An 11,289-nucleotide genomic window follows, 5' to 3' on the forward strand; every position below is an offset into this window, starting at 1 on the left:
GCCCAAGCTTCTGCTTCTATCAGTTACTTATGAATTGAGTTGGCGCGGGTTTGTGCTTGTATGTACGGTTCGATCAACGATCAGCTACTGTTTCAAACATTTGATTTCTGTTTTTCAAGATGAGTCCAAATAATGGTGCATCGCCAAGAAAATACAGTCTCTGTGAGGCTGCTTTTACACTATCAAAGTTCTTTGACAAAGAATATTATGATAAAATATTACATCAAAGATCTTTGGTAAAAGATAAGATTTGGGGTATATTACACTACGTGAAATCTTTTCAGAAGATTTTATCAAACATGACCTAAAATTAGGAACAAATCTCTCCTAACACTTATTCCACAACAATGAACACGCGTTCCTTGGATTTGTTGATACTAATATTTACGCGTTAAGTTTACGATTTGTTTATACTGTTATTTACGCGTTAAGTTTATAACACCATGAATAAATATCTGGTCAGGGGTTAAACCATAGATTGCAAGACGTGATAAGAGAGGTATACATCTAAACTTATTGAAAGAGCTACAATGAGAGGACTTGAAAAATTATGCAAATTATTATAAAATATTATTTACTTACAAATGGCTTTTAACGAACCCGCAGGTTCATTGCCGCCCTACATAATCTCACCATCGGCCCCTATCCTGTGCAAGATTAATCCAGTCTCTATCATCATATCCCACTTTCCTCAAATCTATTTTAATATTATCCTCCCATCTACGTCTCAGCCTCCCCAAAGATCTTTTTCCCTCCATCCTCCCAACTAACACTCTATATGCATTTCTGGATTTGCCCATATAATATTAATATTATTTTATAAAAATTATTTATTTACATTTCATTTGCTTCATACTCCGATGTCAGAATTTTTGTGGTAGCAACAGTCCAGTTATATTTGTGTGCCACCATATTTGTTTCACGTTATATAAATATTTTATCAAAGATAACAAGCTGCACTCACATTTAATAAAAGATCTTTTATAAAAGAAAACCCATTACACTGTCATATATTGTATAATATATATTTTATAAAAAGATCTTTGCCAAAAAATTTTGATAGTGTAATAGCAGCCCGGAAAAACTTTATCACAGACACCGGCCGTTAAAACATACATTCTAAAATACAATCTCTCTAGAGAAAAAGTAGTGAAGGAGAAAATCGCAGTAAGAAAGTTAAAAAATAGAGACGGATGAAAATTTTAAAAAGTACCATAGGGACAGTTTTTAAATCTGTGTTCAACAGCAGTGGAAAATATTTTAATTTTGTATTGTGTCCGGTGTGCTCATGCCACACATCAAGCGAAAGCACAACTAACGCGCAAGCAGGAAAACAGTAGAATGCAATCAACTGGTAGGATGACGTTACTGCAGTGCTGAGATGAGTGCTGAGGAGTGCGGTGGGCTAAGCTGCAACGGGCTAGGAAGTGGCTGCACCAAGCAGTGTTGGTCTTGGGTGGCCTGGGCTGCTTATGCATTAGGACTGACAGTGCTGCGCTGAGGGCCAATCTGCACGACTCTGCTGTACAGTACCTTACATTAGTAAGTATTTTTTCTGGAGTGTTTTCTTACAAGCCTTAACCTTTACACAATATTGTTGCCACTGTTGCCAATAGGAACAGTTATTTGTGGATGTTATCCCAATTTGTAAAATAGTCACTACCTGTTTTCAAAGAAATTCCACCAAAATATCTTTCAAGAGTGTAAGAAAACATATTTAATAAGTATTGAAAAAAAGTATAAACAATTGAACTGTTTGGGAAAACGTAAACTGTAACTCGTCTCAGAGTACGAGATTGACATTACAACAGTGCGCGATTTAATAAAAAGGGACAAAGTGTATAAAGTATTCATTCATTCATAGTGTTCTGCTGAAGGGCAGGTCTTTCACTGTAAACCCAGCATATATTTTAATGTCGTCTATCATCTGACAGTATGTAAATCCACAACACGAGATCTGTACTATTCTATCTTTCTGCAGATAATGCTTAAAATTTCATTGTTGACAACCAGACTTAAATTATTGGACTTCTGATCCGCTATTTAGTATGTTAAACACAACTTCATGGAGAAAATTACGAAACTGTATGTATTATGCACTTAATTTATTAAATATTTTATGGTACAGATTATCTGATTTTTTCAATTAACCATTCAGTCCACCCCCTTCATGACCACGGATAAGAGAGGTTCTACTGTAATTACATTATCGAATATCAATTCAGTTTATTATATTACATTACATTGTCAACCTTTTTTTGTTTTTCTTGTATCAGTTAAAAGATTTTTGAACCATTTCACAAGAGTTTTTAAAATTTGTATTTCAGCTGTAAGAACTCCTTCACATTTGTAAGACTGGCAACTGCGGGAATGATATTTCGGGTATTGCTCATCTTCACTCTCTTCTAATGAATCCTGTTGTATAGCATTCCTTGGTCTTCGTGTTATTTCATGGTTGTGGATTTGCTTTATGTCACCTGGCTGCGATATATTTTCATCACTCACTACATTTTTACCACTACTCAGGTGTTGAGATTCAGTTGTGCTGTTCTGCTGCTTCAAATGCTGAATGCATGCTCGACAAATTTCATTTTGTTGCCTGATATCTTCAGTCAGTGAACTCTGTTCTCTCTTCATAAATGATGCTACATTCTCCTTTTCTCCGTTTTTTGACCTTGGGAAGAAGTATTCTTGGTATTCATCATTCTTCATTTCTGAAGAGAGTTCTGCATCAAAATGTTCGTTATTTTTTTGCCCTATGAATGTTGAAGAAATTGATTGTGGAATTTCTAATTGATTTTCCTCAGTTCTAGTATTTACTCTGTTACTTCGACCATTCATCATTTGTTCATAATTTCTTTCAGACGGTTCTTTCATCATTTCAGAATATAGTTGTGCATTGAAGCTTTTTTTATTACCTTGCAGAGGAGGAATTCTTTGTATTTTATCATAGAAATGACTGTTCATTTTTTGTTCATAATTTCTGTCTAATAGTAAGGGCAGTTCTTGAGCTTCTTGAAATGGGAGTTCGGCTAGTTTAAGATTTCTGTTATGTCTGTTGAGATTCGGGAGGGAGTCTTGCAGTAAGACATTCTCTTCTTCATAAGTAAATTGAGGTTCACTATTAATATCCAATTCGTGATTGTAATCAGGAATCATTAGTTCCTTATTTGAAAGTATAAATTTGCTTGCTGCTGGTATGCATAGATATGTGCATGGTTCATGAGTGGATCTTTCAGTTCGCATGTTTCTTTTTCGTGAAGAACCTAGCATTTCTGATGGCAGATAGTGTTGTCTAATTGCTGTGTTTTGCTTAATGACTGCCTTTTTAATTTTTGAACTTGGGTCCTCTTGATTTTTGCTTTGTGATGTCCATAAGCTATTCTTCTTTGTTCTCCAGTTGTCCTTGTCGTTTTTTACTATTCTAAAATTTTGTTCTGAAATCTGTTCTGTTATTAAATTGACCTTATCTGTTGAATCTATATTCGGAAATGTCTCGAAATCAAATCCATTGCTTTGTTGAACATCTTGCGAGAATTTTGTTGGTAGTTTTCTTGCAAAATTTGAAGGATAAGTATACATTATGTCATTGTACATGCTTTGATCAATGTTCTGATGCTCGAAATATTTCAGTTGATTTTCATACAGAAATTCGTTATTCATGTTCTGCTGACGTTCTATGGAAGTATCAACAGTATAGTTTTCTGGATAGTATTGAAAATCAAGCAGGCGTTTTATTTTTTCTCGATTTTCAAATAGGAAAGACAATGTTTTATCTAATGCCTTCTTTGTGCTTATAATGTCATCATCCATATTGCCTGTGTTCATTTCTCTCTTAACTGTAACTTCCATTGGAACTATTTTCTCTGGCGAAAGTCCAGGTCTATAGTTCGTTATAATTTCGTTGAGTGAAATATTTCTTATTTCATTAAACTGTGTGTAGTTTGGTGATCCTGCTCGTTTTTCTTGTAACATTTCGTATGGAGTGCTATCTTCTGCTACCTGTAGCTGTTGTATCATTTCTTTATCATCATTAAACTTGTCTACTTTTTGATGCTCTGTTAACAATGTCCGTTGTCTTATAGAGTCCTCATTTTGATTCTTTGAATAGTCAAAATATTTATTGTCTTTTAAAACACTTAATACATTATCATTTGTGTAGTACTTTTTTTCTGAACTTTTGCTATGCATAGGTAAAGGTGTGGTTGCTTCATATATACTTCCTTGCTGTTTGTAATATACAGGGATAGTTATATCGTCAGATTCTCTGTAGTCTGTTATACTTCTTGAAATTCCTATTAAGTCATTTGATTTCATTAGATCGTTTGTTCTATCATCTTCCGTAAATTCTGCCACCTCTGTCATATCCTCAAATGGAAAAGGTATTGATATTCTTGTCACATCATTTTGCACAACTTCTGCTACATCTTTATTTTGTTCGGGTATATTTATTAAACCATTACATTGTACATTGCCTATCATATTTTCTGATTTATATTCACATTTATTTTGTGTGTATTCTTCTCGTTTATCTATATCCGATATATCTTCGACATCACTTTTGAAATGACTATTATGTTTGCAGCTCTCACGTTCTTGTAACTGACACAAATATATGTTATCTTGGTTCTCTTTGAACACATTTTTGTAATTTTTTAACGCATGTTCGGATTGATTTAATGAAGTTTCGAAACTTTCAGGTTCGGATTGGTTGTCCTTTGAAGAAAATAAGTGGTTTAATTCTTCATTCTCAGATGGTGAATTTTTTTGTAGTTCAATATACTTACTGTTTTTTCCTTCAGTATCTTTAAATGAAGCTGCATTTACTTTCTTGTCTTCATTGACTGTTAATAATCCAAGCTCTAATTCTTCATTTGGAGAGGTGATACTGTTTTCTTCTGAAACAATTTTTATTAATTCATTGTACCTTTTATCATTTACATCATCCCTGTGTAAGTTTTCAGTTTTGACAGTGTCTCCAAATATGATATAATTAGTTTCTACATTTTCATTATCAGAATTTAATATGTCGTCAGCCACTAACTGCCCACCTGCTTCAGATTGTTTGCTGCTCAATGAATTTCTAGTTTGATGTGTAGTTTGTAAGTTTCCATTTTCGTTGACATTTACTACAGAGTCTTGCTGTGAATTTGGATAAGAAAATAACAGTTGTACAGTTTTTTCTGCGTCTTTCTGTTTGGCGGAATCTTGAATTTGAGGATACACTGTTCTTGTCACAAAACTATCATCTGTCATATAATATATTTGATCTTCATATTGAGGTGTGTAATCATTTTCCGAATATGGTACATTTGTTACATTGTCTGATGCTTCATTTTGGCCTACTTGAACAACTTGTGAGTCTTGTATTCCAGTATTTTTATAATGCTTGGAAGTACCTTCGTCAAACCTCTTGTTTTGTTGGGGTAAAGCCGTAGTGGGAATACTAAAATGAACTCTGTCCAGTAATGCTTCATTTTCTGGATTATGCGAGGTAGCAATGAGATGTTCCAGATCTTCTGTTTTTACTACAATATTCTGCTGTTGAGTGTAATGCATTTCCTGTAAATAGTTAGTTACAGCCGCAGAATCCAAATTAATCTCCACTGCTACTGTTCTCATATTATTTCCATTATAATCTTCTGTCACAGTTGCATCATAATTGGTAGGCTTGTCAAGATTATCCTCTTCTGTTAAGTATGATGTAAAATAACTATTTTGAGTTACTATATTTGATTTAATTGGACTTATATCATTTACTTCTTCGAAGGTCGTAGTTGTCTCTGATAATATTTCAGGCAGCTGATCTTTATATTCATCTATACCTGTTACAACATCCAAAACATTTTGGTTTTTGTAAGTATCATTAAAATGATTTGTAACATATGTAAAATTTGATGTAACTAATATATTATCTAAACCTGGAGCAGATGTTGGCATATCTGCATCTCTGTTAGGTTCTTCAAATATTAGATGCTCCCTCACATGTGCTGCTGCTCTTCTTGGGGTGATAGGTTCGTTCCTTAGCAAGTTCAAAGGGATCTTTGTTGAATATTTTTTTAACTTTCCAGGTTCTGTAGAAGTAAGTTTTAGAAGAGTATTCTTTCCTATTTTTTGTTGTGAGCTAACAGTATTTACAATGGTTGTGTGATCCTCATCCATTGCTACCTTTGAAGTAATGTCATTAGAAGTTGTTTCTGCAATTGGATAGTAAATGTTATCACTAATAGCTAATGCTGGAAATTCCTCAGGTGTTGCCATGATGTCTCTGTTGTTTGCCTGATCCTTATCAGTCAAAGTTTTTGGTATATTTTCGTATTGTAGTTCTGTGTGTTCTCTCCGATTTAAAGAAAAGTTCATGTCTGATTGACTGCCTTGTGCATTCACATCTTCCTCAGGAACTTGATTGGTTGATGTAAGTAATGTTCCTTCCCAGGAATTCATCAGGTCATCTTCATATTGTGGAGTAGTGTAAAAATGAGATTTTCCATACATTTTTCCTAACATCGTGTTTTTTGAAACATTGTGCTGCATTGTGCCAAAGGAAAGTACATGCTGGTCTTCCTTTTCTTCATCATGTATATCCAATTTTTCTCCCTCTTCGTGAATTTCTGTTGTCTGAGACGTCTGTGAATCTGTGTCGAATGGCAAAACTGGCTTAGAAATAATCTTTGTTGAATTATTTTCAATTTCTACCATAAGTCCAGTCGAATTGCTGTTGCTTCTGGCATTTAGCTTAATCAAACTTGTTCCTGGAAATGGAAGAGGTGTTGAAACTAAGTCATTATTAGAATACAAGTTATATTCTGTCTCTTGTAATGTATCTGGAAATTCAATAGTTGTTTCTGCTGGAATTAACGTAGAAGGTAACTGTATGTCTGTGGAATAGTTGCCTAAGAATTCAGCATCAATAGACACTTCCAGTGTTTTGGAAATATCATTGATTTCAGATATCTGTGATAGTTCACTTCCTGCTTGTTCTGAATTACTAGGCGATAAATCTTTAGTCAAGATAGGATCATATTTTGTTCTTAGTAAGGGGTAAGTGTTGTCTATTGAAACGGAGGTTGGCTTGCCATAAAGCATGTTAATTAATGGGTTATTATGAAATATTTCTTGCCCAAATTGCGCTTTATCAGACTGTCTATGCAGAACTTCGTTTTCACTATTAAAATTATTTTCGTTGTAATATTGGGGAGATATCCAGTTACTTTGAGATATTTTTGTGTCGTATATTGGGCTTTGAATGGACATCATATTCGTGTTAATGTTATTTTTATCATTCATATTGCTAAAATGAGTTGAGAATTCAAAGTCATTAGGTGAAATGTCATTTAATCTATTGCTATATTTGGAATAACTATTTAAAGCCATTGGTTTTGTGTAGAATGTAGGATTTTGCTGGTGATAAAGTGTATCTATCATGCTTGGAGCTCCCATGTCATCATGATAAGGCAGTTCACCAGAAATAAGTTTTGATCTCTCATTAAAGTTCAGCATGTCTTCCTCGTTGATTGTCTGCAGCCTATTAATATATTTTTGAATAAGTGAACTGCTAAATGAAGGTGTTGCAGTTACATGCGAGTGGTATGTGCTACTTTGCGTAGGTAGAAACTTGAATTTTTCCATTAAGTAATGATAGTCATTATTTTGCAAAGTGTCAGAATTCTTTCCCATTATTTTCTGATCTTTTTTCCAGGCGACTGGCAAAGTAGGAGGTTTCAAAATTTGACTAGGTGGGACATTGTATTGGTTTGTGGTTTTTTTATTCCATATGTTCTTTATGGGTACTACTTCCTGCAGAAGTCCTGATTTGATAGGAACGTTTATTTTTTGTTGTGCATAAGATAAATCTGGTATGAGAAACTTACTTTGAATTGGTATGTTATGGAGTTGACTTTTAGGAAAGTTCCCTTGTCCAAGTCCAGTTATTTTGCTTTGGTGTGCATTAAGGTCATAATCTGTACTACCAATATTCTTATTCTCTGTGTAATCACTGTTAAACTGGCTGGTGTAGTCTTTCATAGTCCGTCTGGAGTCAGGGATTGGAATTGTAGCAATCCTGTCAGGTGCATATGTGCTGTAACTGTTGGGAATATATTGATTTTCATTTTTGTTAATTTTTTCATAAAACTCACGTGGAGTAACCCATTGTGATGTCTTTGAAGGTATGAATCTGTTATGGCTATCATACAGCTTTTCTGTTGGCATTGTTGGTTTCAGTGACGTGCTTCCATCAGAAATAAATTTTCTAGTGATGTATTTGTAAAATATTGGTTTTTTATTACTGTACGAATCGTAATCTGTTTGTTTGTTGTCATTTATTGACATTTCAGTTAAGAATGCGGGTTTGGAAGAAGAAGTTTGAAGAAAGTTATGTGGATAATATTGTGTGATTGTTTTTGTGAATCTTTCATTGTGCTTGCTGTTTTCATCGTACCCATTATTTTCTTGTATTGGCTCCAAAAACCTAAGTCTGCCTAAATCTCCTTCAGTCAATGTCTGTTGTAGAAAGCCACTGTTAGCCAAGTTATAATCACTTCCGACTCTTTGCGCCTTATTTTGATTTTGTTTTGATACTTCATTTATATAACTACCAATTGATTTCACTCTATTGATGTCTAAAACATTGTTTGCACTTAGCTTATTGTTGTTTCCCAGTGAAAAATGGACATTATTTTTATTTAGGTCGTATCTGGTAAGAAAAGGGTATGTTGATTTGAGAAGACTGATGTCATTACTGCTTACATGTCTGCTTTTTCCAACATTTGAATGGTAGCCAGGTCTATATGCTTTTCTTTTTTTCATTTCTCTTTTGTTATCTCGACATCGCTTGGATTTGTTGGCCCGTTGTGCTGGGTAAGAAATAGTCATGAGTGATGGCGGAGTGCTTATATCTCTCTTCGTCTGAGATGTTTCGTGTTTGGTTGTAATCAGAGGTGTAAGCAACTTTGTTGTCCCGTCAGCATTTGTTGAATTTAATAGGTCAATACTGAAATGAAAACAATTGTAAAATTAAAAATGGAAATAATGTAGTCTTGAACTAAGAATACACTCTATATATTTTGTAAGCATCCAAGTCTTTATATCAAGTTATTTTAATATCCAGATGAAAAATACATTGTCTTAAAAGTTTTATTTCTATAGAATTCAGCTTAAAATTTGCTACACTTAAGTTAATTACAGTTAAAATATAGCATTAGTAGGCCTATTCCTAATCAACTTATTCAGAGGAAAAGGCTAGTTCTTTCAGAAGAGTTTTGTAAGAAGCACTATTTTAATGTATCCATCTAGTTGGTATATTGACTTCTACAAATATGCTGAAGGTCTTCATCTAGATTAGTGTGAAATGTGGGTGCTTGATTTTATTGTATAGCTGTATGAACATGTTTATAGACTAATGAGTACAGTACATCAACTAGTTTGCTATATTATGATAGTTAATTGCGGAGGCGTTTTTGAGTTTTTATAAATTAGTAAATGACCCAGTGAAAGAAAAAGAAGAAAAGCATTATTTTGGATTTAAAAGTTAAATAATGTTCTTCAAAATTCTTTATAGTTAAAGCCTGTTCTGAAAAAGTGTTTGTCTGAAATCTTCACTTAAAGATATGCTGTTGACATTTATTCTTTTTTAGTTACTTTGAGATTCATGCTTTTTTATTTTAAACATTGTTCTAATATTAGACTGTACTACACTTTACATTCCATACAGTATTTAGTTATGTGATATAGAACCCATAACAGGCCTTAATAGGCCTACCATTGACAGGATGTTGATAATGATGACAATAGTTATGATGGTGATGGTGATGGTGATGGTGATGATGATTAATTAGATCAAATGTTGCTTCATAAATTCATTTACCAATACGTTTTCATTTACAGATATGTGATTTTTTTCTATTGTCATCTCGCCAAAAAATTGTATAACTCTCGACTTGTTCCACATTTTAAAGCTTCATTTCTAATGTAAATGAAGTGAATATTAAATTCTAGTATTTTACTATCTTATTTCAAATTATGAATACCTATTGTAATGAAATTCAGCTTTTTAAAATTAAATATATGAACTGTGTGTGTTACTGTAGTGGTCTGGTCTGTAGTGTCATATTAAATAACACTTAGTTCTTACCAGTAGACATAAGTTTGTTCTGATTCAAATTTTTTAATGTTTTCATTGTTCACTATTCTTTGTGCGTATTTTTGTTCATCATTATTCTGTCTTTTGAAAGACTGTGTTATACCCATGACTTGATATATATTTCATAAAAATAACTTGTGAAGATGGTGTTGTAAGATCTGACACATATTTTATATAATGGGGCAAAAATGTATATTTAAAGTCACTTTAAATGGGAAGGGGTATAGTATCTATTACATGACGTCTAGTACAGAAACATATTTAATGTCAATTTGTTGTGAGGATTCGGGCAGGACATATATGAAAATTTATTGTTGTTGTTGATGACGCAGTGTCTAAACATTTGACGATAAAGCCATTAGTTTTATGTACTGCAATATTTTTAGGGATGGTACTATACAAATTTCACGAGGGGATCCTTGTGAGTAAGTTTGGTCCTTGCAGGATAAGAGGAGAGGATAAACTAGTATCTCGGTGTCTTTGAAGGTGGAGGTGATGTCATTGGCCAGCTGGGATAAATTAGGCTCAGTCATTGGTCAGCCAGTTCCATGTTGGAGTTGGTTGTAAGAGTGGGGTAAAAACCCGCAGTCCTTCCTCGGATCTCCCGAAATGCGAACAGTATCTTGCATGAATAGGGCTGAATATCATTTGAGATGATTCAGATTCATAACGTCATTTGAATTGCACAAAGTAAAATACATGTTATAAATTTCTATCCTGTGAAGGTGGCCTGCTAATCGGTTTTGACCTGTCCATAGCCTTGCAGCTGTAGATTTTCATGGTTCTTGTGGTATTACTCTAGAATTAGTTAAAATAATCTTCCATTTCCTGGCTTTAGCAATATCTTCGTTATGTTGCTTCTGCATGAATCAAAAATTATTTTAATATTACAAAGCAGAACGAAAGAGTTAAAGAATTGAATTATACAGTTGCGTCTTTCAAGCGTGGACTTCAATACCGGTGCTTTATGAAGACTGCTGATGCTGATTCTTTAGGTCTACAAACGTTTAATGGTAAGAATACCTGAATGTCACCTACTGGATACAGTTAATTTTCTCAGTCTTTCATTCCTTTTATTGCGATTGCAGACCTGGTAGACATAAAGAACATATGTTTAAGTGCAGATTTCACACTAATTCTTTTTCAGA

The sequence above is a fragment of the Periplaneta americana genome, chromosome 9, assembly GCF_040183065.1.
Source record: "Periplaneta americana isolate PAMFEO1 chromosome 9, P.americana_PAMFEO1_priV1, whole genome shotgun sequence".
NCBI classification, from domain to species: Eukaryota; Metazoa; Arthropoda; class Insecta; order Blattodea; family Blattidae; genus Periplaneta; species Periplaneta americana.